We start from the raw sequence: 8,258 nt of genomic DNA, 5'->3' as shown, positions 1-8,258 counted from the left end.
ATAGAATAGGCTGATTTTACCGAAAACATACCTTTTGGGTCCCTCCTCCAAAGGAGATGGTCCTAGGCTTCCTTGCACATACTCCCCGTACTCAGTATAGATAGCAAGTCTGTCTCCAAATTAGACTCCCATTCGTACCTGTCCCTTCTCCAATTCAACCCCCACTGCCACATGTCGTCTTCCCATCTTCCTACCTCCTCCACTACCTTGCCTTGATCACAAGACAAAGAGTAGAGTCTGGGATACAGTGTTTTCAGACTAGTGGTTTGAATCCACACATCTTCCCAAAATCTCATTGTTGCCCCGTTGCCTACTTTCCACACAATAGCCTTTTGGAACCATCCTTCTGCAACCCCGTCACCGCAAGTCTTGGCTAGATCCCTCCACCACCAAGATTGGTATTTTAACCTAGTCTGTCTTATATCTGGTTTTGTACCGTATTTGGATACAAGAATTTCTTTCCATTTTCCTCCCTCACCAGACATAATCTGCCATTTCCATTTTGCCGAAAGAGCTTAATTAAAATTCCTAATCTCCTTCACTCCCAGACCTCCTTCCTCTAGAGGCTTACAAACATTGTCCCAACTAACCCAAGAGATCGATTTGTTTTGTCTTCCCCAATCCCAAAGAAATTTTCTTTGAATGCTGCTGATTTTATTACACACTACTATCGGGGCTTTGAAAATAGAAAGGTAAAACAATGGTATGGTAGTGAACACTGATTTTAGTAGACAAATTCGACCTGCCATGGATAAAAATCTCCCTTTCCATGAACAAAGTCTGGCTTCAATTTTCCTTACTACCGGTTCCCAGAACTGCTTCTTCCTCGGATTTCCTCCCACTTCTACCCCCAGATATTGGAAGGGGATCCTCATGGTCTTACAATTTAAAGTCTTCGCATATGTATTCATGGCAAAACTATCCACGCCAATTCCTGCCAACTTATACAATTTAGACCTGAAACAATTTCATAGCACCGAAGGATGGCCTTAAGTGCAAAGATATTATCAAAAGAATCTTCACACATGAAAAGTGTGTCATCTGCAAACTGTGATAGGCAGCACTCAATGCTATTCCTTCCCACCTTTACTTCCCTAAGCATATCCTTTCTCAAAGCTTGTCTCACCATTCCTGCTAAACCTTCAGCCACCACTAAGAACAAGAATGGTGTCAATGGATCACCCTTTCTCAACCCCTTAGAAGGTTTGAATTCCTCAGAGGGGCTTCCATTGACCAACACAGATACATATGACGAAGCCAAACACCCTTTAACCCACAATATCCATTTGTCATGAAAACCCAACCTTCGCAGCATATAAAGCAGAAAACTCCACCTTACAGAATCATATGCCTTTTCAAAGTCCACCTTGAAACATACCCCACTCTTCGTCTTACTCCTAATCTCCTCGAGAACTTCATTTGCCATAACAACGTTGTTCATAAGTCCTCTATCGCTTAGGAAAGCTGACTGGTAATCGTCAATGATCAAAGGAATAATTTTCTTCACACGACATGACATGATTTTGGTAACGATCTTGTATATAACTCCCACAAGTGATATGGGTCTGAACTGATCAAGCAAAGAGGGGTCCCTTACCTTGGGCACAAGAGCAATGAAAGACGCATTACAACATTTTGGGAATGACCCTGTACCGTGAAGAAATTCACAACTGCCATTACATATGATTTAATCACATCCCAACAACTCTGAATGAAATTAAAGTAGAACCCATCCCGGCCTGGGCTCTTTGACCCTTCACATTGCCATACAGCGTCCTTCACTTCTTCCTCAGAGAAACTAACAATCATATTCCTACTCACCTCCAAGGTTAGGGTTTTGAACTCCACTGATCCCAGATTTACACCCACGTCCTGTGTAGCCGTGAACTTCTTTTCAAACAGCAACCTTGCTTCCCTACGTACTGTACCGACCAGGTCATCGGGTGTGATGACGTGGACAAGAGAAAGGTAGGTGGTCAAGAAGTCAACATAGTCGCCGTATGTAGAAGCGGTATTTTGTAGTATACATAATCGGTTATCGCCGAGATGTGTCACCGCCAAGATGAGTCATCGCCCAAGAGAAGGACATCGCCTAAGCAAGACGTCGCCCAAGTGAGACGTCGCCCAAGTAAGAAATCGCCCGAAGAGTCAACCTGCGTGACAGAAGCATTTCGCAGAGAAGAGGGCCCACACGACGGAATAACCCTAAGTTGGGTGGCGGTGCTGTGGGACCCTCCGCACAGAATAAACGATCAAGTCAAAGGGGCACGTGACAATGCCCACGTGCTCATTAAAGATCTCCAAGGAAGGCTGCATGCATGACACGTGATTAATTAGGGCACCCAAATAGTATGATGGCGCAAGAAATACAACGCTTAAGTTAGAGCCCAAGTGGCCGCAAGGTTATTCATTGCACTCCAGATAAGGGAAGTCAACGGGCCAGATACGCTAAGATCCTAAGGATAGCGGCGCAAGGACCTTCTCCAAGGAACCCTAGATAAGAGCAGCAGCACGAAGGTAAACCCTAGTTTCCACCTATATAAAGGGCACTAAGAGCCCTAGTAAGGGACAGTTTTTACAAGCTTTAACCTAATTCTCATAGTTACCTAGAGCACTAAACCCTAGTTGTTCTTGACGGCGCACCCACTGTGAGCACAAGGCAATTGGGGCAACACCATTCTAGTTCACAGTTTTTAGTCACTCAGCACAGTTTCTTCGACCACCTCCCAAGGGTGTGTCACTTTGATGTTTCTCGCTAGCTGACTTGATCGTCGGAGTGCAAACGGCCGCGAGGGCGCCCCTTTGTTCACTTCTTTCAGGTACTCACAAACGGAGCAAGACGAAGGTGCCCTAGCTCGCGAGGACAGGCCACGCGCAAAGACGATCCTGGTCAGCCGGACGGAACATTTGGCGCCCACCGTGGGGATCGATATAAAACATCAATCCCACCACACAAGTTTTTCAGTTCCAGTTGCAGTTTCCAACCTAGTTCCAACCCTCAAATCGGAGATAGTCAAGGGGGGCTTCCAGAAACCACGAACATGAGACCCGCACGCACTAGGAGCGAAGAGATGACCATACAACAAATCGTGGAGAAGCCCTCCAATCAATGAATGAAGAAGCCAAGGCTGACCAGTTAAGGCTATTCCTTGAGCGTGGAATGTGGCAAACCTCAAGTTGTATTTCAGCTAAGATATTCGTGCTTAATGCTTTCTCTTTGAACAATGTGTGATAAATCTGTTCTTGGAAGATGATGCATTTAACTTTGTTGATTTATTTGAATTGGAACATGATAAGTTGACCTAGCTCGGTATAAGTACGAGCATAGGCGCTCTGTGGAATTGATCTGTTTGTTGATTTGTTTAAGCACAACACAAGTAAAGTCAACCTAGCTTAGTGTTAGTGCAACCACTCGAGTATAAGCGCCTCGTGAGTAAATGGTTACCTAGTGCCAGGTAAGACAGGGGCATGAGTACCATGCAGGAGAGCCCGTCAGCTCGACCCAAGGGTTCGGGGGAGGTCATCAGTGATTGGGCACAAGAGGTGAGTCGTGAGCTCAACTCAGATGTTGGTCAGCCCAGAAAAGGTAACAAAGATAAAAAAAAGATATTTTATCTATTGTGATATTATTCTAGAGATAAAAGATAAAGAAATATTTTATTTGTTGTGATATTATATTTGTTGTGATATTATTATAGATAAAAGATAAAGAAATATTTTATTTGTTGTGATATTATATTTGTTATGATATTATTATGAAGATAAAAGATAATGGAATATTTTATCTGTTGCGATATTATTCCAAAGATAAAAGATAAAGAGATATTTTGTTTGCAGTGATATTATTCTGGAGATAAAAGATAAAGAGATATTTTATTTGTTGTGATATTATTCTGGAGATAAAAGATAAAGAGATATTTTGTTTGCTGTGATATTATTTTGGAGATAAAAGATAAAGAGATATTTTGTTTGCTGTGATATTATTCTGGAGATAAAAGATAAAGAGATATCTTGTTTGTTGTGATATTATTCTCGAGATAAAAGATAATGGAATATTTTATCTGTTGCGATATTATTCCAAAGATAAAAGATAAAGAGATATTTTATTTGTTGAGATATTATTTTGGAGATAAAAGATAAAGAGATATTTTGTTTGCTGTGATATTATTTTGGAGATAAAAGATAAAGAGATATTTTGTTTGCTGTGATATTATTCTGGAGATAAAAGATAAAGAGATATTTTATTTGTTGTGATATTATTCTGGAGATAAAAGATAAAGAGATATTTTGTTTGTTGTGATATTATTCTGGAGATAAAAGATAAATAAATATTTTATCTGTGGTGATGTTATTCCCAAAGATAAATGATTATTATTTTTATCATGTTATTCTGAAGATGACGTGAACGATTAATTATCATTTAAATTTGTTGTGATATTGTTATCATGATCATGATCTCTCACAGTAGAGAAGTTATTCTTGTTGCTGGTCATAGAGCATAGTAGTGAAAAAGTACATGTCTAGGAAAGTTATGGCGAGGAAAGACTTGGTATTTAAGCATGTCCGTTGGTGACCCACCTCTCTTTCCTGGGAACATACCTGGTGTACTAGTTCACGATCTACAACATGCAAAAAAGATCAACTTTGACAAATTTTGCAGAACTCGTGTGTCGAGAATGACAAATTATTATGTCCTACTGTAGCTTGACGGTAAAGGGCAGTACAACATCAAACTTTTACACCATGCAGGGTCATAGAAGTGTTGGACGACGAAGCCTGTCGGTGAAAAGTCAAGCCATCAGGACAACTCCTCTAACAAGTACATTGCGACTCATGTGCACTGACCCTTGGCTCACAGACAATCTGGACATGGGCACCCTTGATCGCAGCTCGCCACCGTTGTGGTTCGAGCCTTTGAATAGGTCCATAGCGACTCTCAAGTCGCCGCTCGCCATCGTTTTGGTTTGCCCCTTTTTCTTTGCAGGTGAGAGGTTTCTTGATCAAGGAAATACGATTCTCAGACGGAGATAGAAGGGCTAAAGTCTACCGTTGGAGGTAACCAACGAGAAGAGGCCTCAGCCAGTCGAGGGGTGGCTTGAGAAGAAGATCAACGGCAAGACGTTTAAGCTGGGGAAAACTTTAGACGGCGAGACACAAGACCAGATCGCCAAGGTAATAATTAGAAGTAGTTTCAGTTAAAGCAGTTTTTCAAGGGGCACTCTTTAAGAAGTAGTTTCAGTTAAAACAATTTTATCAAAGTTTCCAAGTTATTTAAGTTCGCATGCTTATCGTTTTAAGTTTTCAGAAAAAAGACCTTATCGCTTTTATGAGATTTAAGGCAACAGTTTAAAGATTATGGCATGCATTCAGTTTTTAAGTCCTCATCGCCACCTGGCGATCGCAGGCACGAGCTTAAAGTTTTTAAGTCCTCATCGCCATCTGGCGATTGGAGGCACAAGCACAAAGTTTTAAACCCTCATCGCCACCTGGCAATCGGAGGTGAAAGTTAAGTTTTAAGTCTTACTCGCCTAGAACGAGTATAGGCGAGAACAGAATAAAAAGTCCTACTCGCCTAAAGCGAGTATAGGCGAGAACAGATTAAAGGTCCTACTCGCCTAGAACGAGCGTAGGCGAGAATAGATCAGAAGTCCTACTCGCCAAGAACGAGTTTAGGCGAGAACAGATTAAGAAGTCTTACTCGCCAAGAACGAGTATAGGCGAGAGTTCAGAGCAAGATGACAGGTATGTCCAGTATGAGTTAAAATCCGGGCGCCTAGTCCTTGAGCAGGGGTTAAGGGATTCCTTCGGGACGCCCCCTCCTCAAGTATGAATAGCTAGCCCCGGTACCAGAGAAAGTCCTCCTCACCCTCGAGTGAGTTCAGGCAAGATGAGATTAAAAGTCCTCAGTGCATCCAGGGAAAAGGTAGCCCCTGGGCAAGTTGAGGCACCAGAGAAAGTCCTCCTCACCCTCGAGTGAGTTTAGGCAAGATGAGATTGAAAGTCCTCAGTGCATCCAGGGAAAAGGTAGCCCCTGGGCAAGTTGAGGCACCAGAGAAAGTCCTCCTCACCCTCGAGTGAGTTCAGGCAAGATGAGATTAAAAGTCCTCAGTGCATCCAGGGAAAAGGTAGCCCCTGGGCAAGTTGAGGCACAAGAAAAAGTCCTTCTCACCCTCGAGTGAGTTCGGGCAAGAAAAGATTAAAAAAGTCCTACTCGCCGCGAGCGAGTGCAGGCGAGATGAGATTAAAAAGACCTACTCGCCGTGAGCGAGAATAGGCGAGAAGAGATTAAAAAGGACCTACTCGCCGTGAGCGAGAATAGGCGGGAAGAGATTGAAAGTCCTCCTCTCCTAGAGCGGGTGCAGGCCAAAACAGATACAAGACCTCTTTGCGAGAGCGAATTGAGGCAAGATTGCAAGTCTGCAGCACATCCAGGAGAAGAGGAGAGGTAACCCCTGGGCAAGTTGAGACTCCAGAGAAAGTCCTTCTCACCCTAGAGCGAGTCCAGGAGTGGTGCAAAGGATGGAAGAAGTTACAGGATGGCTGAGGTAGGTTCGTAAAAGACACCTCACTACTCAGATCAAGTTGTTTCAGATTAAAGGCTCAGGGAAGGCAGAGTGGGGTCCGTTAAAGGCAGCTCTCCTCCCAGAATGAGCAGAATTGATAGCTCAAGGTATGAGGCCGCTCCCCAGAGGACGCCTTGGCAGATAAAAAGGAAAATAGCATCCAAAGAAGCCCACGACTTTGTGATTGAAGCTCGAAAGAAGAAGTACACGGCGAGAACTAGGTTAGCAGAGTTTGAGGCGATAACATAGAAGTGCGCATGTCACTTGGCAGATCAGGCGAGCTAGATTTCAGATACTAAGACTGACCCACGCCTACTGCCCAGTAAGTGATTTTGCGTTAAATGTTATTGTTATAAACTAATAGTTTGTCCAGTTAAGTTGATTTTCACAGAGCTAAGAACCAGTTGGCGCTAAGTCGATTTCTTTAAAGCAATAGTTAGTCAGTTATATCAGATGATTACACAGCAGATAAAAGCGAAACCATGCGCACATTTATATGTATTGAAGAAGAGAATGGAACAGTGAACTTCTTAGTCTTTTTGTTGAAAACAAGTTATCAGCTCAAGACTGGGGGGGCTTGTGTACCGACCAGGTCATCGGGTGTGATGATGTGGACAAGAGAAAGGTAGGTGGTCAAGAAGTCAACATAGTCGCCGTATGTAGAAGCGGCGTTCTGCAGTATACATAATCGGTTATTGCCGAGATGTGTCACCGCCAAGATGAGTCATCGCCCAAGAGAAGGACATCGCCTAAGCAAGACGTCGCCCAAGCGAGACGTCGCCCAAGTAAGAAATCGCCCGAAGAGTCAACCTGCGTGACAGAAGCATTTCGCAGAGAAGAGGGCCCACACGATGGAATAACCCTAAGTTGGGTGGCGGCGCTGTGGGACCCTCCGCACAGAATAAACGATCAAGTCAAAGGGGCACATGACAATGCCCACGTGCTCATTAAAGATCTCCAAGGAAGGCTGCATGCATGACACGTGATTAATTAGGGCACCCAAATAGTATGATGGCGCGAGAAATACAGCACTTAAGTTAGAGCCCAAGTGGCCGCAAGGTTATTCATTGCACTCCAGATAAGGGAAGTCCATGGGCCAGATATGCTAAGATCCTAAGGATAGCGGCGCAAGGACCTTCTCCAAGGAACCCTAGATAAGAGCAGCAGCGCAAAGGTAAACCCTAGTTTCCACCTATATAAAGGGCACTAAGAGCCCTAGTAAGGGACAATTTTTACAAACTTTAACCTAATTCTCATAGTTACACAGAGCACTAAACCCTAGTTGTTCTTGACGGCGCACCCACTGTGAGCACAAGGCAATTGGGGCAACACCATTCTAGTTCACAGTTTTTAGTCACTCAGCACAGTTTCTTCGACCACCTCCCAAGGGTGTGTCACTTTGATGTTTCTCGCTAGCTGACTTGATCGTCGGAGTGCAAACGGCCGCGAGGGCGCCCCTTTATTCACTTCTTTCAGGTACTCACAGACGGAGCAAGACGAAGGTGCCATAGCTCGCGAGGACAGGCCACGCGCAAAGACGATCCCGGTCAGCTGGACGGAACACGTACTATTTGCGGTTCCTCACACCATTGAGAATCCACCTCAACACCTTTGACCTCATTCTTAAGTCTTCTCCATCTTATTGCACTGTGGAAGAATTTAGAGCTCATATCTCCATGCTTGATCCAATTCGCT

This window comes from Phaseolus vulgaris, chromosome 3, assembly GCF_000499845.2.
Source record: "Phaseolus vulgaris cultivar G19833 chromosome 3, P. vulgaris v2.0, whole genome shotgun sequence".
NCBI lineage: Eukaryota > Viridiplantae > Streptophyta > Magnoliopsida > Fabales > Fabaceae > Phaseolus > Phaseolus vulgaris.
The sequence above is the reverse complement of the archived record's forward strand: the minus strand, read 5'-3'. Positions refer to the sequence as shown.